Source organism: Conger conger, chromosome 6, assembly GCF_963514075.1.
Source record: "Conger conger chromosome 6, fConCon1.1, whole genome shotgun sequence".
NCBI classification, from domain to species: Eukaryota; Metazoa; Chordata; class Actinopteri; order Anguilliformes; family Congridae; genus Conger; species Conger conger.
Window position 1 is genome coordinate 25,846,504 of NC_083765.1, and position 12,198 is coordinate 25,858,701.

The window sequence follows — 12,198 nt, forward strand, 5'->3', positions numbered from 1 at the left end:
GAAATATAGTACAGGGGTTCACAGCCAGGGCTGATCCGCTTAAGGATTTTGTGCCAACTTCTGCTCTTAATTATTTAATTAGCTAAATAATGTCTTGAGCAGACATTTGTATGTGCACCAGCTACAGCTGCAGACTGCAAGTGTGTCCTAAAGATTGTACTGTGCTCAAGTACAGGAGTGAACCAACATCATTTATAGAGATGTCAGAAAAATAAATTAAGGTAATTGGCTGGAACAAAAACCAGCTTGCAGTTGTGAACCCCTGATGCAAACACACACACACACACACACACACACACACTGCAGGCTTGCATTTCAAACTGATTTTGATCAGCAGATATCCCCAGCTACAGTCTCAAACACAGACTTCCTGAGCGGTCTGTCTGAAAGGCCTCTGTGTGACAGGGCCTGACTTACAATGACATCACAATCTAAGACTTGCACTTTGCAGGGGTAGGGGTCACCGAGAGGGGTGCATAGTTTGCCCTGTGGGCATATAATCAAACCCGATGTGCCCAAATAGCTTTATGGGGCACCTGGTCACATTTCAGATGTGACCAAGCGTTCCTAGCAGAAGGTTACCTACTGGAGGCAACGTTCAGAAGAGCTCAACCAGATAATTACTGTTCCCTTCTCAGGCACCAATATCTCAGTGTTTTACAGTCTACATTCATAAGGGTGACCTTTTGTGGAATTAATTCAGTTTAAATACCGTACTTGAGGCTGGAGGTGTCTAAGCAGGGTGCACCCAGAGCCCTGTGCTACTGTACTACTGTACCATACTGACACAGTATGCATGCACACAGTATTGTAATAACCAGATTAAGAATTATACGAATGCATTTTTGACAGGTTTGTATGAAACCACTTCAGTGAGATGTAAGAAATTCTTAGTTTTTAACTCAGAATGTGATGCTAACATATTGCTAAAATGTCATAATAGTTTTGTTTCTCTTTTTTACGTCTCACATTCAACAACTTTTGAATACCCGCGCCTCTCCTGTCTTTCAAACTAGGTGATACGATCCATTTTAGTTTTTCTAGCAGAATCATATTGTGGGGCCTGAACACATTTATCAGTTTGCTTTTTCTTCTCAACCCTGACCTGCAAAAACCTGAGTTTCCAAGGAGAAAACTAACATTGGCAGCTCAGAGCCTGGCTCTGTGTTTTACTGACATTTTTATGTTCTTAAAAGAACTGAGCATGAGAGCTCAACAAAATAAATTGGGGTTTTAGAGCAGCCTATCACTGTGCACTCCTGGAAGAAAAACAGACAGATGTTGATGAAGGTAAATGTACAAAATACAGTGGAAGACAAAATAAAGAAAGAAATGTAAGTAAATAAAAGGCTGAAGACTGCACTACATTACCAGTTATGTCTTTTTACGAGGCTGCTTCCCTGCTCCAGTACAGCACATTTCCACTAGGTGGCAAGATTTGTTCATGGCCACTGTTTTTTATTTTTTAATGATTTAAAAAAAATGTAAATGTAATATCAGGTTGAAGTGATTGATTTTGAGATAAAATATATTTCTAACTATCTCTATGATTTTCAACATTTATATATGCTCCTAACAGTAACACATTATTAAATGTACAATATGTGAAATAATGAGCGAGTTCATCTGGTGTCACACACTGCAGAACTGCAGCACTCCCTTTGGGAATGCAATAACAGAGCTCTTGTTCATCCATGATCTCCAGCATCCCTGATGAGTGCAGTTATGGGATGGACAGCACCATGACACAGTCTGGATGCAGACACAAGAGAGACAAGGTTACAGTCTTTGGTGAGTCATTTGCTTTTTTTCAGTAGCCATATCCATTTTCATGTCCAATACACACTGTATAAAGGGGCATTTGGGGATCTCAGTTGCACACTGAGGGGGTGTGCCTTTGCTGGCTTCAGTGCTAGGCTTTTGTGTGGCTCTCTTTGGGCCAATGCCCATGACCTTGACAGGGACTTATGCCTGGTGTTAAGACAACTAGACCTCAGAAACCTATTAAAAGTGAACAGCTGCTCCTAATCGGCAAGATAAAGGACCAGCACTCAATGCATGATTGGGTTCAGTGGTCCAATTTCTTGAAGTCAAGGTTTAAGCCAATAATAATGTCATCATAATAGGTTGAATCTGTGTTGTGTTACGTGTGACAAATTTGTAGGAGATTTTCTGTGTGGGAGCATGCAACTATATGAAGGTGTATATCTACTGTATATGCAGTATATGAGTGTGTGTGTGTGCATGCGTGCATGTGTGTGCACGTGCTGTACGTCTGTGTGTAAGCAAAGTACTTGTAATGTAATGTTTTGCATGTGCAAGTCTTGTGCTCTAAAGTGCAAGTGTACATGCAATTGTCGGCATGTCTATATCAGTGTGCATGTGAATTTTCTGATTGATGGAGGGGCTGATCAATCAGTGTGCTTCCTGGGATTTCCACACCGTCAAAGTCACCAGAGCCGTCTCCGTTGAGTTTAATGTCCTGGAGGATTTCCTCCACTTCACCCTGCTTTAGCCTCTCCCACAGGACCGACTTCACCTCCTCTCTCTGTCCGTCCCCATCACAGTCAAACTGAACCGCCAAGAGTGAGGGATAGAGAGAGAGAGAGAGAGAGAGAGAGAGACGGGGTAGAGAGAGAGAGGGAGGGAGAGGGGGTAGAGAGAGAGAGAGAAAGAGAGAGAGAGGGAGCGAGAGAAACAGCGAGAGAGAGGGGGATAGAGAGAGAGATATGGGGTTCTGCTGAATACTGAAATCAACAAAGATTTGGCCAACTCTCAAGCCATATCCTGAATCCGCTACTTTCCAAAGATCTGATCATCAATCAAGTAGAAAAAAACAAACAAATGAAGAACAATTGTCCTACGTTTAAGTTTTTACTTTTATCCAGCAGAATGTTACCAGTGTGAAATTGTGCTGATGTATCATCATTCTTACAGGTCTATAAATCACATCCATCAGCACTGACGGTTTGTACAGTCTGTGCTCACCTTCACTGTCTCAGACACATCTGTGTAATGTTCTCTTTGATAAGTAATCGCAGCTGAGTGCCTGTGACGGGCTCTGCAGCAGAGTGTGGCCACATGTCCATTACCATCACTTCTGCCCATGGTCATATGAATCACATTAGCTTGAGGGTTGCCTCAAATCTACCCTGCGTCTGTTTCTCACAACAAAGCTTTGTACTTTGAGCTGGACATCTTGTCTGAGTCACATCTCTTGTCGATGCAGGAACATTTTCACTGCTGCTTAACACTTTATTCGAAGGTTCCTACAAGAATTATATTACTCCTTCATAAGCACTACATACGCATTCATAAGCGTTATGTAGCTTGTATGGAGGAGCCTTCAAATGAAGTGTTACCCTGATTGTTCTTTTTGTGGTTGGATTCTAATTGATCAAGAAAGTATGTATTTATTGGAGTTTCCCAGATTCACAATGAAATATTGCCATGCTGGACTTTTTTGGCTGTGATCTTCATACTTTCATTCTTACCATTATGTGACAATATTCTTTTCATTTGGCCAGACACAAATACAGAGGTGGAAAATCCAGGTTTAGAAAGCAAAAGCCCTCTCCAGTATTTTGTTCCAATCACAATGCTTCTGCTCATTCTTCAGGCAGGAGGTAGAACTAATTAGTGAAATCAGCTGGCTGAGTTCATGGGTGGCAGAAACACATGGCAGGACTTTTACTTTGCAACCCCTGGACTTCCCACCTGTTTACTTTGTAGCAGCACACGCACCTGTTTGAAAGCACATTTCATCTCTCTGACTGCGGGCATGTGAGCTGTCTCAGCCAGCATGTGGGGCCCCATCAGGGCACAGAAATCATCAAAGTCAATCCGGCCCCCCACTGTAACCCAGATTACACGAATGAGTCACCCTTCAACGGTATCGCTCACTTTCAACATCAACAGGCACGGTTAGCACATTCGCTCTTCACTCACACACACACGCACACACACACACACAGCTTAACACACAGACACACACATACTCTGCCAGGTACTTCTGGTTCAGATAGCCATCCTGGTCGAAGTCAAACGCCTTAAAAGCCTCACTCAGCTCTGGGAAGCACAGCAAGCAAACACAGGCACACACACAAAAACACAAACATGCACACATGTATACACACGCACACGGGCACGCACACAAGCACATGCACGCGCACATACACACAAAGAAACACACACGCATGCTTGCTTGCTTGCTGCTGTCCATCGTTGCCGAAGATGACGTCACTTCCTTGGGGTGAGCGGTGGAGTGTTGTGGCTACCGCTGCTGACGGCGGTGCCATTGAAGATGGCTATGAAGCCCAATCCTCGATCCACATGCCCTGCCACAGCTGGGGCACGTGAGGGCTGAGTCTAGTGATGCTAGGGGTTGTTGCGCATGGTGATGCCCGTTGTGCTTCTCTCTGGAATATGCGTTTTGATTCTAGTAGGGCGACGCCAGACTTCACGGAGGTAGTCCAGACATGGCGGTCCATAGCAGTTGCTTCAAGATCCCCTGGCTTTATTCCGCATTTCTTGAGCATGTCCTTGAGATGATCTTTGAACCTTCGTTTTTGTCCTCCAGGGTTCCTGCTGGCTCCCAGGAGCTGTCCATACAGGGTTTGTTTTGGGAGGCGATGTTCAGGCATCCTAATTACATGCCCGACCCAGCGGAGTTGGCGCTGTACTAAGGCTGCTTCCACACTGATTGTCTGGGTGCGTTGAAGGATGGTTGTATAGGGTATTCGGTCCTGCCATGTGACTTTTAGGATGCGCTGGAGGCACTTTATATTGAATGCCTCCAGTTGGCGTATGTGACGTCGGTAGGGGGTCCATGCATCAGCACCATACAGTAAGGTGGAAACACAGACTGCTTGGTAGACTGCTACCTTAGTTGGTAACTTTAGGTTGTTGTTCTCGAAGACCCGAGAGCGCAGTCTGCCATAGGAAGATGAAGCACGATTGATTCGTGCTTGGATGTCATTGTCAATTTGGCAGTTTGATGCAAGGATGCTGCCGAGGTAGCAGAATTGGTGGACCACTTTTAGTGGTGAACCGTGGATATTGAACACTGGGGGGGTGGGTACAGGAGCTGCAGACTGGACAATAATTTCCGTCTTAGGTGTTGATTTGAAGGCCAACAGCACAGTAAATTTCTGTTATTGTGTCCAGTGCATGTTGCATTGCGGCAGGGGTGTGAGCGATGAGGGCACTGTCATCTGCATATTGTAGCTCGTGTATAGTGATGGTTGTAGTCTTGGTGAAGGCTTGTAGACGGCGGAGGTTGAAAAGGTTGCCGTCAAGGCGGAACTGAAGCTGGATCCCATCGCCATCGGCTTGGAGAGACTTATGCTCAAGGAGAGTTACTGCTGCCAGAAAGAGGTTGAAAATCACTGGAGCAAGTACACAACCTTGCTTTACCCCTACCTGAACGGGGAAGGGTGGGGATTTTTGTCCACCGATGAACACACAGGCTTGCATGCCAGAGTGTAGCTGTTGAAGGATACTCAAAAATTTGGGTGGAACCCCAAACTTTGTGAGGATGCTCCAGAGTGCCTGCCGGTCAACTGTGTCGAAGGCTTTGGCTAGGTCCAGGAAAGCAATGAACAGGTCTTGATTTTGCTCTCTAGCCTTCTCTTGGATCTGCCTAGCGACGAAGATCATGTCACTAGTGCTACGGCTTTTCCTGAATCCACATTGGGTTTCAGGAAGAATGTTTTTTGTGATGTGCTGGGTCAAGCGGATGAGTTTGTATAGGTTAGATGTGAGGAAGTAGCCACCTTTCTTTAGGAACTCGGCAGGGAGCTCATAGGGGCCAGCACTTTTATTGTTTTTGAGGCCTCTTACTGCTGCAAGGACCTCAGAGAAGGTGGGCGGATCATCCAGTTCTTGTACTGGTGGGAAATTTGGAAGTTTGGCACATACACACAAAGAAACACACACGCATGCACACGCACATACACACACAGCCTTCAGGGAATTGAATTTCAAAGACTTACAGGGTGATATGGTTCCTGGAATATTCATAAATGCCTTATACATGCTTTGTGAAGACCTTACAAGTTCTATCATATGTGTGACTGAATATTTAAACAAGGGAAGATCAGAGATTAAACCAACAGTGTTACCAGAACAGGGCCCCTTGAACTTGATAAATAATCTATACCTACACCTAGAGTTTAGAGCTGTAGTGTGTTTGATCTATTCCTGTAGCCAGACCCACAGTGTGCCTTGAGGCTAGATCAGCACATCACAGCTGTATTTTTTGTTAATTCAATTGCCAGTTATAATGCAGTTATAAGTAATGGTGCAGCTTATTACATCGTAATAAACTCGCCTTCCAGCTCTGCTGGTGCCAAGTCTCTCTCCTGGAAAAAAAAAAGAATGAAAATCAAGAAAGTAGCATATGAAATAAAACTACATTCTACACGCCATTATGGTTTTGTAATGGCTTGGATAAAGTTTAATTCAATGTATTCAACCATATCAGAGGTTTCCAGTAGCTGTATTGCATGCAGGATTTGGATATACACTTGTCTAATTTGATAACACCACAGCATTTGGCTGCTGTCTCCCTGCTCACACACACACACCCATATTCGCGCTTTCACATGGGGGCAGATTGACACTTTTTTTCCCGCCTGTGCCGGGCTGTCGTCCTTGTCCAAGGTGACTCCATCGCTCAGGCATGTCTCTGTAACCCTCTGCTACAGATGGGGCTTTACTGAGGCAGGGAGAGCAAAGCCACAGGCACCTCCATGTCCACTGTCATTATGAGCACTGCCACACACTACTGCTCACACACGCACACACGCGCATACCCACATCCACATCCACACGCATCTGTATGCAGGCATACACATACACATCCACACACATATCCACACACATATCCACACACTAATGCTCACACATGCACACACACGCAAATCCACATCCACAAGCATCTGTATGCAGGCATACACATACACACACACACATATCCACACACATACACACACACACATATCCACACACACACACACATACATATCCAAACATACACACACACACAGACACACATGCATATACACTTACACACATATCCACACACGCACGCATGCACACACGCATATACACATACACATGCATTATACACACATGCAAACATACACACACAAATATACGGAGGCACACACACACACACACACACACACAAAATACACCAAGGTACACCAAGGTACACATAAACGTGTGTGTACACAGATTCGCTCAGCACACAGAGACGCGCAGATGGTGCACACAAAACACACCCAAGTTCACATGCGCTGGCACACACAACCTTCCTGTGCCACGCTCACAGCCCCATGACGCACGCACACGCGCGTCTGAATGCTGACGCGCGTGACACCGGCTCAGCCCTCACAGCCGCACAGAGTCTTCCACAGCTTAACACTAAGACCATTACAGGAAGTGTGTCTGCACCATCCCAGAGAAATCACTTCTGAACAACATACTGCCATAAACAGTCTCTTCTACACGCAGGCATGGGTGTACACGCAAACCTGGAATCTGTCTGTCTGGAACCCGCCCCACCCCACTTGCACCCCACTCCATCCAGTCTATCACTCCCCCCCTCCCTCAGTCTCTTCTCTGATAATTAAGTGTGACAGTGTGCTGCACTCCCGGGTTATTAATACTCCTGTAATGTGGGATTAAGAGGGTGGGGGGCAGGGGTCTCTGCTTCCCTTTGTCTGCCTGAAATCATGACACACACGGCTACAGTAGCGCCATGGTCTCACTGACTCCAGATCAGATGCCTAGTGGCCTGAGTGATCCGATCAGGATCCGAGGATGTGGAGTGCCACACAGTGCAGTGTTAATTCAGCTTTTCGCAAATCATATCAAATGAGTCCAGTAGGGACCATATGTATTCTGTAAGAGTGGATTGAACACTGAACGTTTTACCGTGTAGGACAGGAAAAGTGTTAAGTGAGGTTGTATGAGAACAGTTTTGAGTGTGGTTATATTAGCAGGAACAGTGTTGAGTGTGGATATATGCAGGAACAGTGTTGAGTGTGGTTATATTAGCAGGAGTAACTGTTGAGTGTGGTTATACAGGAACAGTATCCAGTGTGGTTCTCAAGCCATGGGCAGAGTATGTTGCATCACAAGACTCTTAGTCTGTTTTCCCTCCCTCTGCTCTTTTTTACATAGTCAAATGCATCTCTACATTAGTCAATCATCTTTTGCCTCTGGGTTTTTTTTGCCAGACACAGTGTGGAACAGCAGTTTCCAGCCGAGAGAGAGAGTTCAGAGTCAAAGTCAACTTTGAGAGAGAGAGAGCTCAGAAACGCATGGAGAGACTTTTGGGTCACTATGAAGTAGACCTGGGTCTAATATGTAAATGGACTGAATTCAAATGGTTTTCTCTGCTCAATTGATCTTGATTGGTGCAATTGCACCAACCAAAATAACCAGAATGTGGGGTTTGCACTTGTTGAGAGTATTTCCATGGTTGCAATACAGCAGACAAGCTGTATTGCAAAACAGTATTGTGTTTGATCCAGGTCTGCAATGCTCTTATGTAGGGAGTTTAGGGTCAGTATGTAGAGAGTTTAGGGTCCATATGTTGACAGTTTAGTTCAGTAATATTGAGAGAGTTTAGCTGAGTCATATGGAGAGAGTTTAGGGTCAGTATGTAGAGAGTTTAGTTGAGTCATATGGAGAGAGTTTAGGGTCAGTATGTAGAGTTTAGTTGAGTCATATGGAGAGAGTTTAGGGTCAGTATGTAAAGAGTTTAGTTGAGTCATATGGAGAGAGATTAGGGTCAGTATGTGGAGAGTTTAGGGTCAGTATGTAAAGAGTTTAGCTGAGTCATATGGAGAGAGTTTAGGGTCAGTATGTAGAGAGTTTAGTTGAGTCATATGGAGAGAGTTTAGGGTCAGTATGTAGAGAGTTTAGTTGAGTCATATGGAGAGAGTTTAGGGTCAGTATGTAAAGAGTTTAGTTGAGTCATATGGAGAGAGATTAGGGTCAGTATGTGGAGAGTTTAGGGTCAGTATGTAAAGAGTTTAGTTGAGTCATATGGAGAGAGATTAGGGTCAGTATGTGGAGAGTTTAGTTGAGTCATATGGAGAGAGATTAGGGTCAGTATGTAAAGAGTTTAGTTGAGTCATATGGAGAGAGATTAGGGTCAGTATGTGGAGAGGTTAGGGTCAGTATGTAGAGAGTTTAGTTGTGTCATACCTCTCCGAACAGGTAATTGAGGAAGGGAGCATAAACTGTTGAAACTGAGTTTTCACTGAGGCTCCTACTATGTCCATGATGGCAGCAAAGGTCTGGCAAGACCTGCTGCTTTTGAACTCGGTCCAGAGGGGTCGGATCTTGGGTAGTGTCCCGTAGCAAGTACAGCCTTGGAGGGTTGGTGTCTGCTGGAAGGGGGGGTCTTGGGGAGGTAGTGTGGAGATTCAAATAACTGATAACATCGCTGTTAACAGCCAACCATTAATACAGTTAGTTCATTTAAAACCATAATGAATATTTACTCATAATGAAAAATGAACAAGAAACCTGTCAAACACGGGGAACCATATGCCAAACTGTTCATTTCTGATAGATGGGATGCCTGTGAGAGGTTTTATAATGGGAAATGGCAAACCTCACAAATAACCTGCTTTTCACTAATATGCCATTGGACATTTTCTTTCTGCATTTCAGAATATTTATTTTGATTTTAGAATAATTGGTTGATTGGTCTATAGTCTTTATTGATCTTATAGATGCAGTGTACATACGACTGTATATAATGTAAATAGACAATACATTTTGGACTGGTTCTGACCCTGATGGAATTTTGCATTCATATTATCGCTATATAACATTTTATAACAAACTTCTATCAAAGTCTATCTTAATCACTCTGTGACTGCATCTTTCCAGTGGAACCGAGACTGACTTCTCTCTCCTGCTTAATTATGTTCAGACAATCAGATGCAGTGATTTGAGTGTCTCATGGTAACATCGCCGACACAAAGGAACTTCCTCTGGGCCATCCCTCCTCTGTAAAGTCATCTTGACAGAAAATCTCAACTTTCTCTTCTGTTTTCACAGAAGTGGGTTATTCACACAGAAGTGTTATAAATGCATTTTACATGAGCGCCTGTAGTGATGAGAACAGGCCATTTAGTCCCAGGCCTATAATCACACACACACGCGTATACACACACACACACACACACACGCGTACACACACACACACACACACACACACACACACGCACACACGCGTATACACACACACACACGCATACACACACACACACACACACACACGTATATACACACACACACGCATACACACACACACACACACACACACGTATATACACACACACACGCATACACACGCGTATTTACACACACACACACACGCACACACACACACACACAAACACACACGCACACACACACACACACAAACACACACACGTATACACACACACACACACGCATACATGAACACACACACACACGCATACACAAACACACACACGTATACACACACACACACACGCATACACGAACACACACACACACGCATACACAAACACACACACACATACACACACACACGTGCATTCACAAACACACACACACACACACACAGACACACATGCATATACAAACACACACACACATGTCTACACAAACCCACACACATTCATTCACAAACACACACACACACACGCATTCAGAAACACACACACACACATACACACACACACGTGCATTCACAAACACGCACACACACACTGTTCATAAGTCGCATAAAACTAGTTTCTTACCTTCAGTATGTGGAGGTTGTGGGAGAAACAGAGAGGTGAAGTTTAATCACTCGTCCTGTGACCTGGCATCTGTCTTCCGTCTCTTAGATGAAGAGCTATGATTGCATGTGCTCTCTCTTCGTCATAAGACTGTAAGAGCTGATTATATGACTAAATATGTCCTGATTATGATATTAAATGTGTAGCTGTGAGCATGTGTTCAGGGGGAGAGACACTGCAGTCCATTCAAATGAGAAACTATGCATTTAATTGAAGAAGCAGAGTTGAAACCCATCCATCCATCCATTATCTGAACCTGCTTATCCTGATCAGGGTCGCAGGGGGGCTGGAGCCTATCCCAGCATACATTGGGCGAAAGGCAGGAATACACCCTGGACAGGTCGCCAGTCTATCGCAGGGCACACACACCATTCACTCACACACTCATACCTACGGGCAATTTAGACTCTCCAATCAGCCTAACGTGCATGTCTTTGGACTGTGGGAGGAAACCGGAGTACCCGGAGGAAACCCACGCAGACATGGGGAGAACATGCAAACTCCGCACAGAGAGGCCCCGGCCGACGGGGATTCGAACCCAGGACCTCCTTGCTGTGAGGCGGCAGTGCTACCCACTGCACCATCCATGCCGCCCAGAGTTGAAACCATAATATAAAATAAAAAACTCTGCTCAATGCATACATTATAAAATGTAACCATATAGCCTGAGTTATTTTTATATACAGATATCCAAGGATGCAACTCAAGCATCCAAACATCCAGTCAAGGACCTTATCACTATGTTGCTGCCTATTCCATAAGAGATTGCAGCAAAATGTGTGAGCCAAGTGCCAGCCTATCAGCTGAAGCATTGCTGGTGAATTTTTAGTGAGGAATGGGGGTTTGAGCTATGGGAAAGAGGAGGGACAGTGCTTTGAACATTTGCGTCTTAATCTGGGGCCCTTTCATACTTGCCTTACCATTCGAAAGATCAGAAGGGCAAGTTGAAGAGGACAGTTACAATATTCTTCTTGAAATCAGTTCCCTTGAAGCATTCCTGGAGCTCAGAAATAATTACGACCTTATGCCGATGCCAATTAGTTCTGGAACTGTGCTCTCAAAGTTGATTTTATTCCACTTGTTTGGTTTCATGCCACACAAATGGAGCTGTCATTTTAAATAATTTATTTGTGTCATTTAAATATTCCTACATTGATTCTGTAGCGTATGTAACGTTTTTTTGCAGAGTGAAGATTAATTAAAGTGATTGATATTAATTTAGATGCAGTGCTGTTATATCAGAGGTAGTATCCCTTATTTTGTTTTTTTTTGCATAATTAGATTCTGTGCCTGTTGCAGGCATAATTCATTGTCATGCCAATCATCTGATTTCTCCAGC

The 12,198-nt window shown here is 44.3% G+C and overlaps 1 pseudogene; it reads right to left on the reverse strand.

Moving 5' to 3' along the window:
• Positions 1 to 1,723: 1,723 nt before the first annotated feature.
• Positions 1,724 to 9,839, reverse strand: LOC133131518 (calcium-binding protein 2-like; annotated as a pseudogene).
• Between the last annotated feature and the right edge of the window lie 2,359 nt (positions 9,840 to 12,198).